The 22,690-nt window shown below is 45.1% G+C and overlaps 1 protein-coding gene across 10 annotated transcripts in view; it reads right to left on the reverse strand.

Annotated features, from left to right (window-relative positions):
* Positions 1-22,690, reverse strand: part of ASRGL1 (asparaginase and isoaspartyl peptidase 1) — a 476,854-nt gene that overhangs the window by 274,004 nt on the left and 180,160 nt on the right. The gene's annotated exons all lie outside the window — the stretch shown is intronic.

A 22,690-nucleotide genomic window follows, 5' to 3' on the forward strand; every position in this document is an offset into this window, starting at 1 on the left:
CCACGGACATATCTCAACGGTTGGGGAGCACATTATAAACAGCTGAAAGTATGTGGTCAATGGAACAAACAGGGTTCCATAAAACACATAAAATTCCTGGAAATGAAAAACTGTTTTCCTGGCATTGAAAGCATTCCAGAAACACATCCAGGGGAGAACTATCCTAATTCAATCAGACAATACAACAACAATGTTCTATCTGAACAAGCAGGGAGGTACGAAGTCCTTTCTCTTGAGCACACTTGCACAGGAAATATGCAAGTGGGCAATAGCTCAAAGAATTAACCTACAAACAGTACATCTACCAGGAGTAGACAACATTACAGCAGACCAGCTGAGCAGACAGAACAACTGCTCCCACGAATGGGAATTGAAACAGAAAACAGTACAATACATCTTCAACCTCTGGGGAACGCCAGTGAAAGACCTGTTTGCAACACTGTATAACAAGAAATGCCAACTCTTTGCCTTGAGGTTTCCAAACAGCTTGTCAAGGGGTAATGCACTTTCACTCAACTGGTCACGGGCATTTGCTTACGCCTTTCCACCAGTACCACTGATGCAGAGTACTAGAAAAAGCAAATCAACCAGATACAAACATGATTCTCACTGATCCTCAATGGCCAAGGCAAACATGGTACTACTCACAACTGCTACAACTTTCCAAGGGGAGACAGCGTTTACAGACCTGCCTGACTGCGGGGAGAGTTGCTGGGTCTAGCCGGACATCGGAACACCTGTGGGGGCTTGCTGGCGGTATCTCGTGGACTCCGTGGACCAGGAGCCCGTGCGTGAGCTCACCTGCACAGAGCTCCGCCCCAATTACACCGGCCTTCTTTACCCCTCGCCGAACCCGCTGGCGCGGGTCCCGCTTCGCTGTGTGGAGACAGCGTTTACAGACCTGCCTGACTGCTGAGAGAGTTGCTGGGTCTAGCCGGACATCGGAACACCTGTGGGGGCCTGCTGGCGGTATCGCAAGGACTCCGTGGACCAGGAGCCCGTGCGTGAGCTCACCTGCGCAGAGCTCCGCCCCAATTAACACCGGCTATTTAAATTGAATCTGGGACACGCAGCGCGCGTCGCAGCGCGGGACGAAGCCCGGACAAAGGGCGGCCAGTCTGCGACAGTCCGAGACAGAAAGAGACTGGGCTGGGCCAGAAACCCTGATATATTTTAGCTGGCACTAAATGCAGTGAGATTTTATTATTTTTCATTTTAATGAGTGACTATACCAGTTGATGGTTTGTTATAACTGGTTTCATTACTGAGTTATTCTGAAGAAGCTTTTTTTTTTCGGTTCTTTTAATTATGAATTATGTCTAAATTAAAAGCTCCCCAGGTGCCTCATACCCTAGACAATTACTTAGTGAAGGTTGTGAGTAAGATCAATAATGAGAGGTGCCAGTCGCTGGGCTTAGGCAGTTCCCCCCGCCATCCATCGCAAAAGCTACGCCGGTTTCATTGGTATTGGATGAATGTAGATGCACTAATAATCTTGATGCCCCTGTTAAAGAAATACCAGGGCAGGACACTTCTAACTTAGTCGACTTGGACGACTCTACTGATACCATAGCACAGCAACCGCATACTCCAGCCCCTACAGCGGTAAGGGCATGCAGAAAAGCTCAGACTAAACGTGGAGGGACGCGCCCTGCAAGGAAAAGAGCAGTTACCCCCCCTAATACTCTGGACAAGGATGATAACAGCGCGGTCAAAGAAGATGCTGTTACACTGGATGCTGAATTTATTAAGAATTTAGTGGGTATTATTGACTCCAAGATTAAGGGCATTGTTAAACTAAAATTGACCAGCTAACTGCTGAAGTTAATAGATTAGGTGGACTACTTAAAAAGTCTGTAGAATTAGCGGGTAGTCAAATGGCATTGCCAATAAGTAATCGTGATTGTCAGGATGTTGCCCCTCAGAGAGATTTAGGTCCTAGTGACAACGGTACATGTAATCCATCAACCGCCACGCCTCCAGTCTGTAATGATAGTCAGGCCGTAATAAAAGCCGACAGCAATAAAGACTGGACTGAGGTAAGACATAGGCGCACTACTAATCTCCCTCCTGATTGTGCCCCGTACGTGGTAGTTTTAACCAATGTCCCCCCAGCTGAGAATGGCAAACACCAGGAAACACATGAGACCCTAAAAAATAAAACGGTGTCCTGGTTGCACAGATATTGTGGTTTTCCAACTGCATTCTCAGACCAAGTTTTGACTACCAGAAGGGTGAACTTGATTGGGAGTTCTAGGAAATGTTTTCAGGGCGATTGTGTTATAATACATTTTAAGCACCCACAACATGTTGCCACTGTACTTTTGAGAGCTGCATCCCTACCGTTTACTGATAGTAATGTGTGTGCCCGCTCACTTGGGTTTTTCTATAGTCCTCCTGGTATTTCCCCTCGTGATGGTAGAGGAGGTAAACCCTGGCCGGTTATCCAGAGGCCATATTCTGATCTTGTGATGCAAAACCGATACGAAATTGTAAATTTGATGGATGCTAACGATTGACCCGAGCAGATAGGGACACCCCATCCCCAGGAGTCTATTAGCTCTTTTGTGGCTGTTTGTGAGGGCAATATTGTGGTTCCTGAGACTACAATTAGTATGGATACTGACCAGGGGATGGGTGAAAGTGCCCTATCTGAATGTGGGGACCTAAGTAAAATAACCCAGAATGAGAGTGGGGGGAGAAATAACAGCTTGGTGTATGACAGTGATAGTGCCAGGGGTAAAGGCACTACAATCGTCTGCTGGAATGTGGCAGGGTTGAAATCAAAGGAGAAGGACCCGGGTTGCACAAAGTTTATCAATGCCCACGATATATTATGTTTTCAGGAAACATGGTGTATGAGTGAAGTTAATTATAATGGTTTTGTTTCCTATAATTTATTGGCGTTGGGTGGGGGACCAGGTAGACCTAAAGGGGGTCTCCTCACACTTGTAACCATTTCACGTCCTATCGTGGTTAATAGGTATATACCTGTATGTGATCTTTTACAGATCCTTTGGCTAATAGAGGACAAAGAACGCAATATTTTATTGATTAATTATTACAACAATATTTTCGATGGTACTAGGGCTAAATTAGTAATAGATTTGGCCGCCGTTATTGATAATTTGTGCCAGGAAGCGAATGTTGTATTTGATCTCATTTGGGTGGGGGATTTCAATATTGCATTGTGTGAAATGTCATCACAGAAGGTCTGTGGGGTCACCAATAATGCGGGGTGGGATATTTTACATTTTGGTCACAGTGGGTATGGCGAAGCATTGCATAAGCTCATGGGTTGTTATGATTTGGAAATAGTGGAGTGCTGTAAAGATGTTGATGGATCATCCATCCCTACCTTTAAAAATTGGCATGCCACTTCTGTCATCGACCATGTGATTGTGTCATCAAACATTATTCCTTACTGTGCCCCCCCACGAATTGAAGTTACTACATTAAGTGATCATAATCGAATTATTATGAATACTAGCCTTTGGGCAGGTAGCTCGATTGATGTAGGTAATATAATTACAAATGTGGAACCACAGAGGACTAATGGGGTAAGGTTAAGATGGGTAGGAGAAAAGGCTAATGAATTATCCAGTTCCATAATTAAGGAGAGCCTGTTGGACATTGTTTTTATTTTAGAAAATAGATCTGATTCCGAAAAAGTTTTATTATTTTTTAACGTAATTAATAAAGTGATTGATGCCAAATTTATGGGACGTAACAGTAGGCAATGCAGGAGTGGACCAGGCTGGTTCAACCACCATTGCACAGCCGCATTAACTAAACTCAAGCTGGAATTAGTAGATAAGCACAGGGACAAAAACTTAATAATTAATCTGAGAATGGAGTATAAACGTGTGCTCAAAAAGAGGAAGTGTGAACTGCAGTAACTGGCCTGGGATTCTCTTAACCAAGCAGCAGAACTTTCAAACTGCACACTATTCTGGGCCACTGTTAATTCCCCCTTCCTAAGAGAAGAAAAAACTCCAGAGTTAACATCTAATGTATCGAGTGAAGGGTGGATTGCCCATTTCTCTTATATTTTTGACAAAAATAGAATTTTAGAGACCTGTCCAAACCAGTGGGCTGTTTTGCCGCTTGATATTTCTGTTCAGGAGGTTGAATGTGGAATACGTAATAGTAAAGGAGGGAAAGCTCAGGGCCCTGATGGGGTACCTATAGATGTTTATAAGGCAGCACCAGAGGTGTGGGGACCTCTTCTAACAACTGTTTTCAATGCAGCTGTGTGTACTGAGCCCCCTGCAACCTGGGGTGAATCGATTATAGTACCAATTTATAAAAAGGTTAGTAGGTCTGACGCAAAAAATTACCGCCCAATCTCTCTCCTGGACTCATCAGTCAAGGTGATGAGTAGAGTTATGCTTGTGAGATTAGAGGACTGGGCTGAGCAGAATGGTATACTGGCTGATAGTCAGTTTGGCTTTAGAAAAGGCCGGGGTACGCTTGATCAGTGTATTAATCTTGATCTATTGATCAGGAAGTACACTGAAGCTAAACCTGGTTCAATGTACCTCTGCTTTGCAGACCTGAGTAGTGCTTTCGATATGGTAGATCATGCCATTTTGTGGCCAACGCTGTTAAAGCTAGGCGCACCCGAAGGTATAATTTTCTTCCTCGCCAGGTTATATGAGAAGTTGAAAACTAGCGTGCGCTTTGGAACTAGAGGAGAATGTACCCCAAAATTCAGTGTCAGAAGAGGAATTAGACAGGGCTGTGTTTTGGCTCCCCTCCTATTTATTTTATTTATTAATGAAATTGATGCCATTTTAAAAAAAGTTAACGCTGATGCCCCTCAGATCAAAGGTGTACCAGTGCCGGTGTTATTATATGCCGATGACGCTGTTTTACTTTCTAGGACCCCGGTGGGATTACAGCGACTAATGGATAGTTTTTCCTCCTTTATTAAAGATAGAAAATTGGTAATTAATAAAGGGAAAACTCACACCATGACCTGTGGAGCTAAAGCTAGAGTTTTAAATACTTTTTTGTAGATAGAGAGAAGGTGCAACAGGTGGATACATTTTGTTATCTAGGTATCACTTTTTCTAATGATAGGAAATGGAAAAATTAAGTTATTAATATCCGGAATAAAATGGCAAAAAATGCCCATGCCATTTACAGATTTGCTGCTAAGGTAGGGGATCGTCGTACCAGGGACATGCTCAAGATTTACCAGGCTAGATGTGCTACTATAGCACTGTATGGGGCAGGAGTGTGGGGCCACAGCTGTGTCTCGGAACTTCAGTTGGAGGAAAATGTATTTTTAAAAAGGCTCCTTTATCTGCCCATGTCAGCTTCAATTGAACTAAATCATCGAGAGCTAGCAGTCAATCACTTAGCTGATCTATTATGTCTTAGGCCATTGATGACTTGGCGGTCTATTTGGCTAGAGGATGATAAGCAATTTAATGGATCCATTGTTGAGGATTGTTTATGCTTGGATAAATACCAAGATATTCCCTGGTTAAAATATGTTGTTGTCTGTTTTTCAGTCATTTTTAATCTTAATCTTTTAGATAACCCCGGTGCAGCATCTATGATCTCCAAAACTGAAATGAAAAATACTTTTTTGACATATGGGGAGAAAGCGGGCAATTGCAGCCGGATCTTTGTCTACTGTTATTTTTTATAATAGGTATAATATAGTGGAAGGTTTTCCTTCCTATTTAACCATGGTAACTAGGAACTCACACAAATTTGTGTTAATCAGGCTCCGATTCGGAATGGCCCATTATTTGGTAGCCCATCCGAACATCAAGAAACACCTGACTGGGCCATGTAGGTGTGATGATGTATCCACTCAGAGCACTGTACACTTTCTGTTGTTATGTAAACTGTACACACACTTTCGAATTGCTTTTCTGAAACCCATGTTTGTTAAATATGGAGTACGTACAGTTACACATGCTATGACTAATTTTTAACTTGGAATCGGCAGATATTTGTTTTTATACTGCAACGTTCTTAAATCAGTGCATCAACGCTAGGAAAAGTATGATTTTTAACTGAAACTTGATCAATTGGTTAGATATGTCTATTTTAATGTAAATAACCATATCTGATATGATATGATGTTATGGGATGTTTTATGTGTACATGTTGTATTTTGCTTGTGCTTTTATGGTCATCCATTTGAACCGAATAAAGCTTCATGAAATGAGAAAAAATTAAATGATTCTCACTGATCCTCAATGGCCAAGGCAAACATGGTACTCAACCCTGCTACAACTTTCCAAGGGGAAAATTATCAAAATCAAAGCAGACAAGGACCTGCTAACAATTCAACATGGCCAATATTTCACCCGGAACCAGCAACTCTGCATCTGGCAGCTTGTCACCTGAGTCTATAGAATTTGGCCACCTCAAGCTGCCTCTATGAACAATGGAAATTCTAAAAGAGGCAAAGAAACAGTCAACAAGACAATGCTACGCATCAAAATGGAAGCGATATACCACCTGGTGCACCGCTAAGAATAAAAGCAAATCCATCAACACACAAGAAACAGTCATCATATACCTAACTGATAGCTTGGGCAACAACATCAACTAGGTGCATCTTGCTGCCATAGTAGCATACCCAAGAGGAAAATCATGCAAACGTTTCTTCACAAGACCTGTAATTGTAAGGTTCTTAGAAGGGTTGCCCCACCCAGAGCAACTCCAGTTCCTGAATGGAGCCTAAATACAGTACTTGCTCAACTGATGGCAAAACCAGTTGAACCCATGCATGCAGCTAACCTCAAACACATTACTCTAGAGACAACCTTACTCATTGCCATTACTTCCTCACGTGAGCTACAGGTTCTAACAATACAAAAACCATACTTGCAAATCCACAAGGATAAAGTAATCTTAAAAACAAACAAATCCCTCTTGTTGGACCTGGCCCTTTTGGCAGGTTCACCCCGAAACTTTTTGCTTTTTCCTAGCCTGTTTCTGGGACCTGGTGCTGGTGATTTTAGGCCTCTCCGCACTTTTTCACTGTGGTACAGTGTAAAGTGCGTGAGCTCTCTGTGTATGTGTGGTGAGTGACCTGCCCTCCCATAGGAATGAATGGGGAATATGTATGCCCATGGTAGTTCCTGATGTGTGGTGAGTGCAGGGTTGAGTTTGGTATGTGCGGACTCGTGAGATTGAATGCTGCGTAATGATGTATGCGGCATGATTGTGTCTAGAGTAGAAGTGCCACTTTTAGAAGTTGGCATATTTGTGTAATTTGTGTCTGGCGTGTGATTGGCTGAGGCTGGCTGGTGAGCCTGGCTCCAAGAGTCTGGGAGGGTCTGCCCCGGTGGTGAATGGAGTGTTTAGCATGCTGATGTGAGGGGAGAAATGAGCCTGGGCCTGCTTGTGGATTGACCGTCTGGTTTGAGGGTCCTAAGTGAGGCTGGGTTTTCCCCCACACAATGCTGGCTCCACCCCCTGGGGTGCATCTGATGTCCCTAGCCTGGCCAGTGAGAGGAATTCCCTATAACCAGTTCTAGCTGGTTCTCACACTGCCTGCACCCTGCTAGACAAAGGATTTCTCTGTATAAAAAGGGGCTGTGTCCCCTTCCAAAATGTTCTTGTTTCCAACTTGAATCCTGCCAGGGGCGTGCTGCTGCTTGGGCTCAGGGGAAGGCTCTCCTTCCTGAGCCCTGCCCAGCCCCTGGATACCTGATGGACCCCTGAAGGACTTTTTGCTGGGACCCCTTTGCTAGGGGAGTCTTTGCCTTGGGGGCTTGATGAACTCTGCCCCCTTAGCGCCTGGGAGCGCTTTATTTTTACTTGAACCTTCTTTTTTGCCTGTTAGCGCTTGGGAGCGCTTGATTTGTATTTATAGCACCTGGAAGTGCTGTATTTCCCCCTGAGCGCCTGGGAGCGCTCTGTTTTCTAGCGCTAGGAGCGCTGTGTATTGTCCTTTGGCGCTTTATGTGCAGAAGCCGGTGCCCACCCGGCATTGCCAGCGAAATCGAGGACTTCCTGTAGCGCTGGGAGTGCTTCGAAGATTTCACCGCCGCTGGCCCGGGACACCTTGTGACGTTCTCCCCGGGCCGCGCTAGGATTGGCTGACCGGCCCGGGATTCCCTGATGACGTTCCCCGGGCCGCGCCGTGATTGGCTGCCGGCCCGAGGAGAGAAAGAAGACCAGCGAGGCGGCCATTTGCGGGGCTCCCGAGAGCCGGGGAGAGCCCCGAGGCTGTGGTGAGAAGCAGCCTGCCGTGTCCTGCCCCGGGGCTCCCGAGTGCAAGGGAGAGCCCCGGACTGCCTGCTGACTGGAAGGGAGAGCCCCGCGCTACAAACGCCCGAGACCGGAGGAGTGCTGCTGAAGAACTCCGGTGAGTGGAGCTCCGTATGGCAGACCTGGGGGCATTTGGTTGGCGAGAGCCGGAGAGGCTCCCACGAGGTTTCTCCGGAGTTGGGGCAATTGATCCCCGAGTCCCCCGAGCGGGACTCCAACGTAGGATCATATTTTAGTGTGGTGCTGTAGGGCGGGCCCCGGTTGGCAGCGGATCGCCCCAACGTAGTCTAGAGCCCCGAGAGGCTCCCTGAGGGCATATTTTGTTTCAGAGCCCCTGAGGCTCCAGCGTGATTTAAGGGGCCATTGTCCTCTTCTAGAGGGCCCTGGGGACACATAGTTTCAGAGCCTGTGTGGCTCCAACGTTTGAGGCATGTGTTATGTCAGAGCCTGTGTGGCTCCAACAGTTGGTGCAGTTCTGTTCTAGGGTCAGTGAGGACCCTGTCGCAGTTTTTGATTCCCAGCTGCCCAGCGATTAGTGGGCAGCTGCACCGTTTAGGTCTTGTGATCGTTCTCAGGTGCCCAGCAAGTAGTGGGCACCTGCAACGTTTAGGTTTTGCGCCGGTGGCGCACCCCTGACTGGTGCTGCATTGGCAGCGCGCCCTGACATTCTGGACACAGGGCTCTTTAGTCCCTTTATTAGATGGGGGCTGGTATGTGATTTTATTTAGGCGCAATGTGATTATCTATGTGATGGTAATTGCCTAATGTGAGTTTTGCGCAATGTGATGCGGTGCTAAGAAATGTAATGCATTTAATATGATTACGCACCTTGATCTTACACCTCTGAATGTTTTTATGCATCATGTGTTTTTGCGCTATTGAGTTATGTTCTGGCACCTCTGAATGTTTTATGCATCATGTGTCTTCCTTGTTATTACACCGCTGAATGTATGTTATATGCATCATGTGTTTTCCTTCCCTACACCTCTACACATGATGCACCACAACATTCAATGTGTTTTTGCTTATACCCCTAAATGTATTTTTCTTAGGTGGTTGTTCTTTCCAGTACAGGTGGTCCTAGTGAGGACCTGGTTCCCTGCGTGACATTCTCCTGAGGTGGTTAGGGTTGCGTAGGTGGTACTTACCTGTTACCAGTAGTTACTGGTTGTGTGCTATATTTGCTAATTTGTGCTACAGTGATTTTATATCCTATATTCTATGTTCTAAAAGTGCTATTTCTACTAAGTGCTGATTCTGACAGTGGCCCATGTGGCCCTGTCTTGTAAATAATCCCTTGTGAATATTACCCGTGCCAGTTGGCACAATGTACATGTGTGATTTCTATCTAATGTGTTTTGACAATACAGAAGTATTTTTTATATACCTTGTGTGGAGTTCCTTTTGTGGTGTGCCTAGGATGTTGTTGCTGTTGTGTGCTGGCGCAAATGCTTTACGCATTGCCTCCGGGATAAGCCTGTCTGCTCGTGCCAAGCTATGAAGGGGGTGAGCAGGGGTTATCTTGGCGTGTGACTCCCTTGCCCTGACTAGAATGGTGGTTTATGCCTGGCTTTGGCGTCAGCCCTAGCCTACCAGAAATAGCCAGTTCTAACACCTCTTACCAACGGTGGTATCAAAATATCATCCTACCAGTTTTCTTCGAAAACCCAAAGACAAAAGGAGAGCATTGCTGTATTATCTGCAAAGGACAGAATAAATACGCAAAACAAAAAAGTTGTTTGTCGCCTACGCTCATTTGCAAGATGGATAGTACAAGCAATACAAGGGTTGCTCCCTTCTTTCTAGTGGAGTGGAAAGTTGGTCGTATTATTAGCTCTTTTTTGGCATAGGCATACATGATTGGATTTCTTGTACTATCCATCTTGCAAATATAGACTTTGCGACCGGTGATCATGTGTTGGTATGAGCGTAGGCGACAAAGAACTTTTTTGTTTTGCGTTGGAGAGGTAGGACCCATTCCATGCAGGGCCTTAGGTAAGTATACTTGTAAAGCGCACTGTTACTCCATCTCGAGTGTCCTGGCGCTGTTTACTGCTGGGGAACCCGTCCTGGCTTTCCCTGTGAGATGGTCCCTCGAGGGCACCTCCAAGGTGAAGCCAGGCATCCCCGGCGTTGATGGGGCCGTTGTGGAGATTAAGCAAGCTATTGCCCAGAGTTGCAGAGTGGGACCCATGGTTAGCTTAGGCACCTCGGCGAGAATTATCGAGTCCGCGGACATTGACCCAAGACCCTGCCGAGTCGGGAATTGAACCCTGGTCCCGGGCCGATCTCTGCTTCAGGGTCTGCCGCTTCTAACCAGTGAGCCACACTTCTCCACAGGGCAAAGTGATTTAAACTTGATTCTCTGTTTCACAGGGAGCCAGTGCAGCTCCGCCAGGGGAAATGAAGCGGAGGACCTTCTAGACCAGCCTAATACTAATTTAGCTGCGGTTGACTGTAACCTCTGCATCCTGTCCAGTAAAGACTTTGGGGATTCAAGGAGCAGGGCATTACAGAAATCAACTCGGCTAAGTACGGTACTCCGTGTTATCAGTGAACGCGCCAAAGGGGGGAGCAACGGAAACATCTTCTGTAAAGAATGAAATTATGGCCAGGCAGCAACCTACAACTTTCGTGACATGCGCCTCCAAAGTGAGATTACAATCGAATGTCACACCCAGGTTGCGAACTGTCTTGACAGGCTGAACAAAATTAGGGGAATCAGAGGGACAAAAATTACTAGGCAACACGGAAGGAGTCCTTCCCATGGCACAGTAAAGCACCTCCGTTTTAGACGCATTAAATTGCAGCAAGTTATCCCTCAGCCACAATGTTGTGTCCCGCAGGCAACTGTGAAACCCCTCTAGAGAAGTTGACTGTGCTCCCTGCAGGGAGAGAATTAATTGCGTATCATCCGCGTAATTAACGATCTTAATGTTAGGACGCTTGATGACCACCATCAGGGGTCTCATGTAGATATTAAAAAGAATAGGTCTAATGGCCGAGCCCTGTGGCACGCCATGCGAGACACTAGCAAAAACAGATTGATAAGGAGAGAGGGACACTGCCTGCTGCCTACCTGACAAAAAAGACTGGACCCACCTAAGGGCGCAGCCCGTCACTCCCACCTCTTTCAGTCGTCTCAACAGGATTTCATGGTTAACCGTATCGAAGGCGGCAGACAGGTCAAGCAGAATAAGTACAGCTGCCTGACCCGTGTCTGCCCGCTCCCGAAGTTCGTCCATCATGGTCACCAAGGCCGTCTCAGTGCCATGTGCCGGCCGAAACCCAAACTGCTCCTCCTCCAGGAGCTTAGCTTGTTCTACATATATAGACAACGTGCCACTCACCACCCGTTCTACTATTTTAGCAGGGAAAGGTAGGAGGGAAATGGGTCTAAAGTTTTTGGGACACTCCGGATCGAGAGAGGGCTTCTTAAGCAGGGGTGTCACAGATGCCTGCTTCCACTGAGACGGCACCACTCCATCAGTGAGGGACTGATTACAAATCAGACGAAGCGAGGGGAACAGCTCTGCCACAAATTCCTTCCAGATCCTACAAGGCATCGGATCCAGGAGAGATCCAGATGCAATACCATCAGCTAATCTACAGAAATCCTCAGATTCCAAAGGCACGAACTCTGAGAGAGAGCCAGTAATAACCCCCTCCAAGTTGACACCTGCTGCCAAAGTACTAATTTCCTCCATGTCAGGCTGTAGAACATTCACCCCAACAGGAGGATAAGAAACCCCACCCAGATCCATAATAAAGTCATTAACTTTGTTATGAAAAAACCTGGCAAGGTCATCACAAAGAGTTTGAGAGGGGGAGATCTCATTTTTGGAGCAATCTGGGTTGGTCAGGCTATTCAGAATATTAAAAATACTTCTAGTGCTATTAGGGGCATTAAGTATCAGGGTGGCAAAGTAATCTGCTTTAGACCTATTAATCACCTTCCTGTATTCTACCATCTTTATTCTCCAGGACATCTTAGCCTCATCCAGGCAGCCATGCCTCCATCTCCTCTCAGCCCGTTTACATTCAAGTTTCAGGATTTTCAGCTCCTCGTTAAACCAGGGGGAAGAGGGTCTACCCCTGCTCCGAAGGTTCTTTCGAGGAGCAAGAGAGTCGAGAGCCAAGGTAATTTTCCTGCAGAGAGCGGAATAATTCTCCTCCACTTGAGCCTCCGGGGAGAAACAGTCCTCCACCTGAAACACCACATCCTGACCCCTCTTACGCATAAGAGCCTTCCAATCCCTGCCTACAAATTTGCTCACCCGGTTACCTCCCCACTTATCCAAACTGGCAATGTTCATGTAAAATTTTATCAGAAAAGGATCAGTCCAGTCCATGGGCAAAACTTCCCCAATATACACTTGATCATCCGCCGAAAAAATAAGATCTAACATGTGCCCTCCAATATGAGTGGCCTTGGATACTTGTTGACAAAGGCCCAGACCCTCACAAGACTAATGATAGCCTGTATCATCTATTGTGTGGGGTATGCTTTCGCACTTCTTGAGTTTAATCTTGCTCTTAGGAAGGTTTTTTCCCTTTCTGGTTTTGTTGAAGATTTTTTGTGGTTTATTGATAAACCCAGTTCCAGTAGCGTTTGGATGACTGATTGTACATGATTGTAGCATGTTTGCTCCGAGTGTGCTCTTATGAGCCAGTCGTCCAGATAGGGACAGACGTGGATGCCTTCCCTTCTTAGATGTGCCACCACTGCGGCTTGGCGCTTATTTTATCCCAAATGGGAACACTTTGAACTGATAATGTGTTCAGTTGTATAGGAACCACAGGTATTGTGTGTGTTTTGTTCATAGGGATATGCAAGTAGGCATCTTTGAGATCTATTGTTGCCATGTAGTCTCCTTTTGAAATTGTGGGATTATTTCTTGAAGAGTACACATATTGAAGCGTTGTGTGGGTATGAACCTGTTTAGGAAGTCAGGTCCTGTTTTGGTACTAGGAAGTACCAGGAGTAGTTTCCTTTGAAACATTCCCGTTTTGTTACTACTTCTAAAGCTTGTTTTTGGAATATTTCTTTGATCTCCAAGTTTAGCTGCGTTAGTTCCGATTTTAAAAAAATCTTGAATTTGGTGGGTTTGCAGGTGGTGTTTTTGTTAGCTCTATGCAATACCAGTAAATTACCAAATTTAATATCCAATTGTCTTTTGTGATGTTTTCCCACTGTTTGAGGCACAGGGATATCCTTCCCCCACTGGGGTTTTGTGTGGGTTATTTTCTGCGATTGAGTCAGTTAGAGCCATTTCCTCTTCCTCTGGGGGTTTGGCCTTTGCCTCTGCCTCTGCCCAAAAGGGCGGTTTCTGTTGTTGCCAGCCTTGATAACTTCCCTGCTGACCTGACTGTTGCCCAGGGGTTTGATCTGGTGGTTGCTGTGACATCTGCTGTCACTGACCAACTGCCCCTCTTCCTGTGGTCTTTCTGTTGTTGAAACCACCTCTTTTAAAGGAACCTCTATGCTGTAGGGCTCCTATCGCCCAAGCAGTCTCGTTGTCTTTTTTGATCTGCTGAAGGCATTCATCCACTTCGTTCCCAAAGAGTGCACTACCAGTGAACGGTCTATTGATGATGGAGGTTTGTACCTCCTGTTTGAAACCTGATATTCCTAGCCAGGCATGTCTTCTGAGGAAGGTGTCAGTGCACATTTGCATACTGGCTGTGTCTGCAGCATCAAGGACTGATTTCAGGCATGTAATGGCTAAGTTTTTACCTGACTGGGCAATTGATTTTGCTCTATTCTTTTCCTCTTTGGGCAGTTTATTGAGAATCTCCTCTATTTCGCCCCACTATTTAGTAGTGCATTGGAATTTGTGAAGAGCCACTGTGTTGCCGCTTCCTTTTCCATTCTTCTCCCCACCATGTCCATTCTTTTACTCTCCTTTTCTGGTGGATGACCGGCATTGGAGACTGCGTTAGCCCTTCTTCTGACTGTGGTGACAATAATTTAATTTGGCACTGTGTTTCCTTGTATATACTTGGGGTCTTTTGATGAAGCCTTATATTTCTTTTCTACCCTTGGTGTTAACCCCTTGCTTGAATCTGGTTCCTTGAAGGCTTCTTTGCCCTGAGCCAGTATGCTAGGAAGCATTGGATGGTATGGATTCCCTTGATGGCAGAGGCTAGGGTTTCCAGGAGAAAACATGTCTCCTTTTTCTTCGTCGAGGGCGACTCCGAAATGGTCTGCTGCACTCTTGACTAAGCCAATGTAGAAAGCTATGTTGTCTGTTGGTGATGCTTTCGAAGGATAACTGCATACCTCCTCCTTGGGAGTCTCTGCGTCGAGATTGTTCCATGAATCCTTGAAATTTTCTGAGATTTTCTCCTCCTCAGGTACTTCCCCGTATTCTTCAGGATCTTCGTCACGAGGTTCTGGTGTTGGGGGGGGGGAAATCGAAGATACCTTCTTCCTCTGCCTCGACGTCTTCCGCTTCTTTGGCGTTTACATTTTCCGGTTCGGCCACTGTGGTTTTCCTTTTCCTTTCGACCTTGAGAGCTCTCTCAGTGTCGGAGGCCGGGGATTTTCTTTTCTTGCTAGCAGCCACGTCTAGTTTCAATGGCGTAGTGCTTTTCTTTGCTTGTGTGACCCCTTGTTTTGGCGTCTTCTGCGATTTTCCCTCCTCGGTAACCTTTGGTTGGGTTCAGTGGGGTTCCTTTAATTGCGGCTGACCATCAATCACCTTTTTGCTCAGCGTTGGGGCTGCCTTGGGCTGTGCCTTATGTTCGTGGCCCTTCGGTCACGACGGATGTGTATGGTGTCTTACCTTATCAGTTACAGTTTTTTCGCTCGCCTTCTTGTGGGAGTGGGTTTTTTCGGAGTCTCCTTCTAGAATTTCTATGTCTGATCCCTCATGCGTCGATTAAGCTTGTACTTGGTATTCTTCCTTATCGCGGGAGAAACTCAGGATGTTTTCTTAGCAGTCTGCGACATCATGGCATAGTGGGTCTCTTTGGTTTAAGCGGCTACTTAGTGTTTGACAGACCTTATTCTGGTGATCCTTGGGCAGGCACATGTTGCAGATGTTGTGTGGATCGGGTTGAGCATACTTGTGGTGGCATTTGGGACCAAACTTGAAAGGGGTGTTTTCCATGTCCCCTACCTCGCCATTTGTGGACCGACAAGGTTTTCTGTGGTGTCGTCACTGGAGCTCTACTCTTGTCCCCGGTTATGGTATTGATGAAAAGTGTGATTCGCTGTAGCCTTTTCTTGAAGTTTTTGGGGAAAAATCTGAGAAATCTTCGGAGCGTCCCATCTTGATTCCAGACCCAACAACGGGAAAAAGAATCTGAAGATAGCTACCACACACGTCGACCTCCAGGATACAGTCAGACGTCACACAGGGGACGTACACCTGGCACCAAATGGTGGTCAACAGTGACCAAAAGAAGAAAAAACAAAGACAATTCCGGACCCAAACACTAGATTGCGGAATAATGCACAGCATGTGAATGCAGAAAAGGATTCACGTTGCGAAACCTACTCTTATTAGTCATCAGAAACTGCGTGGTGACACCGGACAAAAGAAAGAATTCTACAATTTAGAACTTTAACTATTTAAACATGGTGCAAGAAAGATGATATTATAGGCCCCTTTGACACAGATCCATTTAATGTAAATAAACATCATATTGCAGTACCTCAATTTCAGCCATACTTAGAAATGTTGGAACAAGAATTAGCAGAAGAGAAAATGAATGCGGATATTCAATGCAATAATCTGTCACCTAATACTACTTCTGCCATTTCTGGTGACCCACTTGGGCAGCCAATGATTGATAATGAAGCAATGTTTGCCATGGAGAAGACTGAACATGCAACGGACAAAGCAAAACATTACGTGGAGAATTTGATTACTTTGTATCACAATTAAATTCAGAACAACTACAAATATACAAAGACATAAAGCAGTCAGTAGATCATGACATTCAACGTGAAAATAGATTATGTGGATGTAGTAATTTTCGACCTACATTACAATGTGTCCGCGGCCAAGCTGGGACAAGCTTACTTGTTAAAGTAATTACTGCTCATGTAGATAAAGCTACAACTTTAAATACATCTAAATTAAATATTTTGATATAAATGAAGTCGGAATGGTTTCGAACTTAATTTTGGTATTTGTACACTTGCTGATGCGAGCATTTCTCAGAACATCTTAAGAATTCCTCTTCGCAAGAAAACATGCCATTGTTTTTGGAGACTTATTGCAACTGACACCAGTAAAAGGTGAACCAATTTTCAAAAACCTTTTGAAAGAGCGAACTCGCAATTATTCGGGAAGTGTAGGGAATGTCAATATTTGGATGAATTTTACATACAGAGAACCAACACAAAATAGGAGGCAAGGTAAAGAAGAACTTTGTGCCAATATATTACAAGACATTCGCCTTGGCAATCTCACAAAATAAGCAAAGATTATGTATAGGAAATTAAGTACAAGTACACTTTTTCCTAACCTTCATTCACCTGCTGAAGTAAGACATTATCTTCTTTCACAATGACAACAAGTTTTGTTATATGCCAACTCCTGAGGAATGTGCTCTTATTAATAATAAAGAAGAGCTACATCTGGAAAAACAGGAAATTGTACATTTCGCTTGTAAAGATAAAGCAGAGCATCATGGACTGAACATACCTATCAGCAAAAAAGTAGCTACAAAACCACAAACTATGGAAAAATCTGTGTCACGTACAGCAGGGTTGGGGAAAGATTTACAATAGTGTAAAAACTGTTGTGTAATGTGTTGACACAATTTACATCTAGAAGAAAAACTTGTAAATGGAGCCATGGTATTTGTAGTGGACTTTCTGCTGTCTGCGAAAAAAATCAAGAGACAACTTATTATGGGGACGTGACCACATTCAAGAGCAAAAAAGTTCTCTTGCTTACTACAAGATTCTTACTTATCAAAGATTTGTATATTAGAAGAGAACAGTTTCCTCGTTATTTGGCTTATGCTGTTACAATTCACAAGGAGTAAGATTAGATTATGCATTAATTAACATTAGCTCTACAGTATTCTCAGAGGGAATGGCATACGCTGACCTATCTCAAGTTAAATAAATTACAGGACTATATATTATCGATTTGGATGACACATGAATTCATGAAAACAGTACCTGTGTCAGCTAATACAATCATTTGTGAAAGACATACAATCCTCATCCTGGTGTATACCTTATTTTTACAAGACTATCTTTCAAAAGAAAATTAACATCAAACTATAGTTATGTAGAAGAACATGTTGAACAATCTAAAAAGAAAAGTAAAAAAAAACAAATCACACACGGAAATTAAAAGACATCAATAAGTGTATTCTAGCCCTTCTGGTTCTCGAATTTCTATTTCAGGGCGGACTTTCACTAGTGCTGATATTACTGGTTTTATTTTTCATCATGGAGCGACTGCAGCATGTGATGTGGGTATTTTGGGAGGTTGAGGAGCAGCCTGGCCGCTGTTATGGTTAACTTAAAGCACAAGTTATAGTTATCAGAGATAATTTCTCAAGGGTTTTGACGTTTAAAACGTTATGTCGTCACTAAAATTGTCATCTAACTAGGTTACCTGAATATTTGTTTTAATTCAGTGAATTTCTATGTTATTTTTACCATAAACAAAGCCAACCTCACAACAGTGGACAGGTTCTGTGGCCAACCCCTGAGCCAGCTAAACTCATGCTGCACACTGGTCGTGCACTGTATGGGTTTAATCGTAGGAGGGCAATTCCATGCTGCTCATTGCCTTCCCCGTGAGTGTCAGGGGAATGGCCGTAGAGTCGGGCCTGCAGCCAGGCCCTCTGTCCAACCCTTTGCAGGTAGTCAAGCCCACACCGTGCACAGCCAGGTTGACTGCAGGACCTGGCCTGCAGCCAGGACGTGCGTACAACTCATTAGTTCTTCCCGCTCCCCAAGCGACTCTGGGGCCCTTCCCTGGGGCCTTTTACAAAAAACAATGTTTTAAAGAGGAGGGGGCATGTGATCCCCCCCACCCTCCCCAAACTACTTTGAGTCTCTGCGTCTCCACCTCCTGGGTAAAAAGAAATTTGTAAAGGGGAGGTGGCACTTGTCTTCACTCCCAGAGCAAATTATGTTCCCAGGGCCGGGGACACATGGCATTAAAATGGAAAGGGGTCGCTTGTCACCCCTTCCTAAGCCTTATTCGGACCCAAGGATACAATACCTTGGGGCCGCAAGGCATTACAAAAAAAAAAAGAAAAGGGGACACACAGTCCTGATCCCGAGCCTTATTAAGCCCCAGGGACCCCATCCCCTGAGGTCACATGACATGCAAATGAGGAGTGGAGCTGCACCACCCCTGAGCCTTAATAGGCCCTGTGGGGAACCTATCCCCTGGGGCCTCTCAATTAAAGGTGGGTGCTCCGGTGTCCGTTGAGTGACACAGGCAAAATACCAGGGACCCGGCGGCTCTAGCTGGCTCCACGCATGGTGCGGGACCCAGCACTGTTTCCGCTCCGAGGGAGAAACTATTTATACTAGCTCCCTCTGGGAGGGAGCAATATCTGTTTCCATGCCTGCAGGAATATGGGTAGGGAAACAGAAGTCTGCTGCCACACAGCAGAAGCATGAATAAATCGCCCATGAGCTGGGAGCAGACTTGCAGAGCAGACTCACCCCTGCCATGCAGTTTTCGCATCAATAATTATATTGCAAATGTTACAGTGAGATTATCAATGATGTCATAGAAGATGTAATGAGTGATGTAATATGTGGAGTAATTAAAAGTGCATGGTGAAGGCGCAAGTTTTAGTTACCTCTGGACGTGAGCTATAGTTACTTGAGATAATAACTAAAACTGGTGAGTTTCTGTGGTTTTTAGAGTTTCAAATTTTATGTTGTCATGGAGCATTTCACCTAACTATAACGTTACTTTCACCTTAGTATTTTTCAGTGAATTTCTAAGGTTCTTTTTTAAAACAGGACAATAATATTTTACTCTACATAAATCTAACGTCCTCCGGCGCACAGCCTACCCCCCATGTGGCAAACCCCTGCAAGCAACCAACCCCACGCTGCGCAAGGTCATTGGCCGTGCACAATGGGGGGTTTGGCCACAAGGGCGGCCCGGCCTGTGGTCAATCCCGCAAGACAGCCAACCCCAAGCTGCACAGTTCCTTTGGTCGTGTGCGGCGGGAAGTTGGCCAGCAGGCCTGCTCAGTGGCCACAATCCCCCACAGGGTGTCAACCCCATGCTGTGCATACCCTTTTGCCATGCATGGGAGGGGTTGGCCACAGGGCCTGGCCTTGCCAACCCACCCAAAGGCAGCCAAACCCACACTGCGCATTTTTTTTTTTAATAGCAGTGAACCGGGGGATGGGTCCCCAGGGCACTTTAAAGGCTTGGGGAGCGGAGATGTGAAGCTCCTGCCCCAAACAAAATACAGTGGGCCCCAGTGGATGGTGTTCCTGGGCTTGAAAGCGGCCTGGGGAGGAATAGAGTGCACCCCCTCCTGCCAAAAATACTATGGGCTCCTGCGGATGGGATCCCCGGGCTGAAAATGGCCTGGGGAGTGGAGGCTGTGCACCTTCCTCCCCTTACAAAATACTTCAGACCCTGAGTATTAAAGTCTTGGGTGCCAATAATGGCATAGGGAGGGAACCCTCGTGCACTCCTCCCCAATAAAAAATAAACATGGGTTTTCCCCCCATGCCCTGGCACACCCCGGGTTTAAAAAAAAAACCGCACAATTCTACAAACACCTTCAGTTGAGACATGCCCTGGACCATAGCAACCAGATCTCATAGCCTTGACAGAGTACTGCCTTCTTGAAACAAACAAAAACAAGCATTTACAATGCAATGGTCTCGGCATTATTAAAGGTAGAGCTATTGGCATTGCTCATGACATTTTTTTTATTTTAAAAAACATAAATAAATGGTATTGTCATTTACAATGGCAATAGGTGAGCATTAGAGAGTAGTAGAGAGTATTTGCGGACACAGACACACACACTCACAGACAGAGCCACACACAGATGATATCAACGACCACCTGATAGAGTTTCTAGTTCTATGCTCCAAAAACACCAAATAAACAGAGAGAAAAACATATCATAATTAGAAATATTTCATTATATTATCATATCAACAACAGAGGGCGTAACTGGCAAAGAGGCCCCAAACACCGATTTGTCTCTCACATCACCCACCTGCATCCCCGGCTCAAATTAATCATCGGATATGCGCAACAACAAAAATTCTGGGAAGAGCAGGCTTCACCCAGTTCCCCAGTTGAGTCTGTAGTCATAAAACACAATAGAATATTGTAATAGCAAAGTTAGGAGGCCGTTTAGCTAAATAGCATAAAAAATACAGAACCCCGCAATTGAGAAAACCAGTCGTCTTCACACACCCTTGTATGCGAAAAGCAATAAGAGAGCAGTTACAGAAAGCCGGACCCAAATCCTAAGTTCCCGAGACCAGAAAGAATTTCCTACCCGAGTAAAAATGTTCAATAGGGTCACACGTTGAAAAGTTCTCGTTCAGGCAGTAAAATAACTCAGTTGTAATACGAATAATGACAGGCTGCAGGGAAACAGAGAAAAGGGGTCACAAACAGTAATCCATATGATAGTTCGATTACAACTTGCAGGCAGTTGTCAGAGTAGTAACCCCAAAACCTCCTACCCGAGTCGATGTACTTGATAGGGTTCAAGGTTGTAGAGTTATTCGTTCAAGTCAATGTACTTGATAAAGTTCAAGGTTGTAGAGTTTTCATTCAATTAGTACAATAGCTCAGATAAAACACGGATATTGGAAGCTACATGGGAATAGACAGAAAGAATAACAGATAGTAATCAGTGTAAAGATTAGTCTAGGTCATTTAGGAAATTGTCATAAAAGTGCCCCTTCCCAAACGTTTCTAAGGGTGAGATGGAGGCGCTGGGGACAGGGTCTAGGGACGTTGTCAGGTTGCTGGTAATTACCTTTAATATCTTGACACAGAACCACAGCCTCTGTAGTGAAAGGTCAAGAGGAACGTGTGTATTGCATCACGTTGGCCCCCAAGCTGCAATCTAGACCGAACAATACATAAGGATTAGTGTGATATCTAAAATAGCATTGCAAGAGAATCACACATCAAGATTTAAAGCCAAACAGAATAGTCACGGAGTTAAAGGTCAGTTCAAGAATGCCAAACGAATACAACGGCCCCAAAAGCGCTGGGATGCCTGGCTGCACCTGGGGGGTGCCCAGGAGTGGACATTTCCCAGGAAAGCCAGGAAGGGTTCCTAAGCGGTATACGGACAGCGCCGGGACACCTCCGGTGGAGGTAGCTGTGCGCTTTACAAATTCCAACATTTACATTTATTTATTTATATAGATAACACTGCCAATCCCGGTCCAAAAGGACATGTATTGAACATGCAATTTTTGTTAAAAAAAAGGGGCATACTCCTCAAAAAACTACATGTCCCAGCATTCCCCTACCAAGATGACATGTATTGAAAGCATACTCCATACCAAATAACGCACATCCCGGTCATCCCCGTCCAGTTTACATAAATTTAGACAAAGTGGCAAAGGGGAAAAAACAGTCAAATGCGGAAAAAACACACAACCACCGAGTGCGGCAAAAAATCAACAGTGCAATTGACCATGCTGGCCCTTCAAGTTTCTCAGAGCTACCCCACAGTTCCCACTGCGACTAGAGCTGACAGCGTCTAGCTGAAAGGGGAGCCCACCTACACCCTCCGGCTTCCCCTAGTTCCAATACCTGAAAGCCCCGACTCACACCGTGCTCCGCGTCCCATGAAGTCAACAAACCATTAGAAAACACCCGGGTTAAGTTTTGAAGTCCCTAGTGCGTCACTCCGTTTTCCTCCAATCAGGAGCCATTCCCAGGAAAAGAGCATCAGGTCATATAGAAACGTTGTAGTACCGACAGCCACCATCTTAGAGTTGTTCCAAAGGTTAACAGAACGCTTCCGAATTACAGTGTTAGTTATCAGGAATACACTTATAAAGATAAGGTCCGATTAGTAAGAAACGAAAATGAATTAACACCAATATACTGAATAAAAAAGCCTTCAAATGGGCAATGTTTCAACAGAGAACAAAACCGTCCAAGATCGAATCAACATATTACCTAAAAAGGGAAGTGTCAGCTCCACAGCGAGAAGGGTCCAAAATAAGGGGTGCCATGTAACCGCAAATTGCCTAGTCACAATAAGCAGAGGACCAACAACACGAGGCGTAGTACGAAAATCTGAAGCCACGTGAGAACTGTTCCCATGGTAACCGAAAACGGACTTGTTACGCGTTCAATAGTGTTCTAAAAGACAGCAATTAGCGAACTCCTGCCCGATCCATGACACCATGATACGGGTGTCATATCCAAACGAGGAAAGCGAGAGCAGCCTACCTCAACCTTACCAGCAGCAAAATGGCGGCCTCAAG

Source organism: Lissotriton helveticus, chromosome 6, assembly GCF_964261635.1.
Source record: "Lissotriton helveticus chromosome 6, aLisHel1.1, whole genome shotgun sequence".
In the NCBI taxonomy this organism is placed as follows: Eukaryota; Metazoa; Chordata; class Amphibia; order Caudata; family Salamandridae; genus Lissotriton; species Lissotriton helveticus.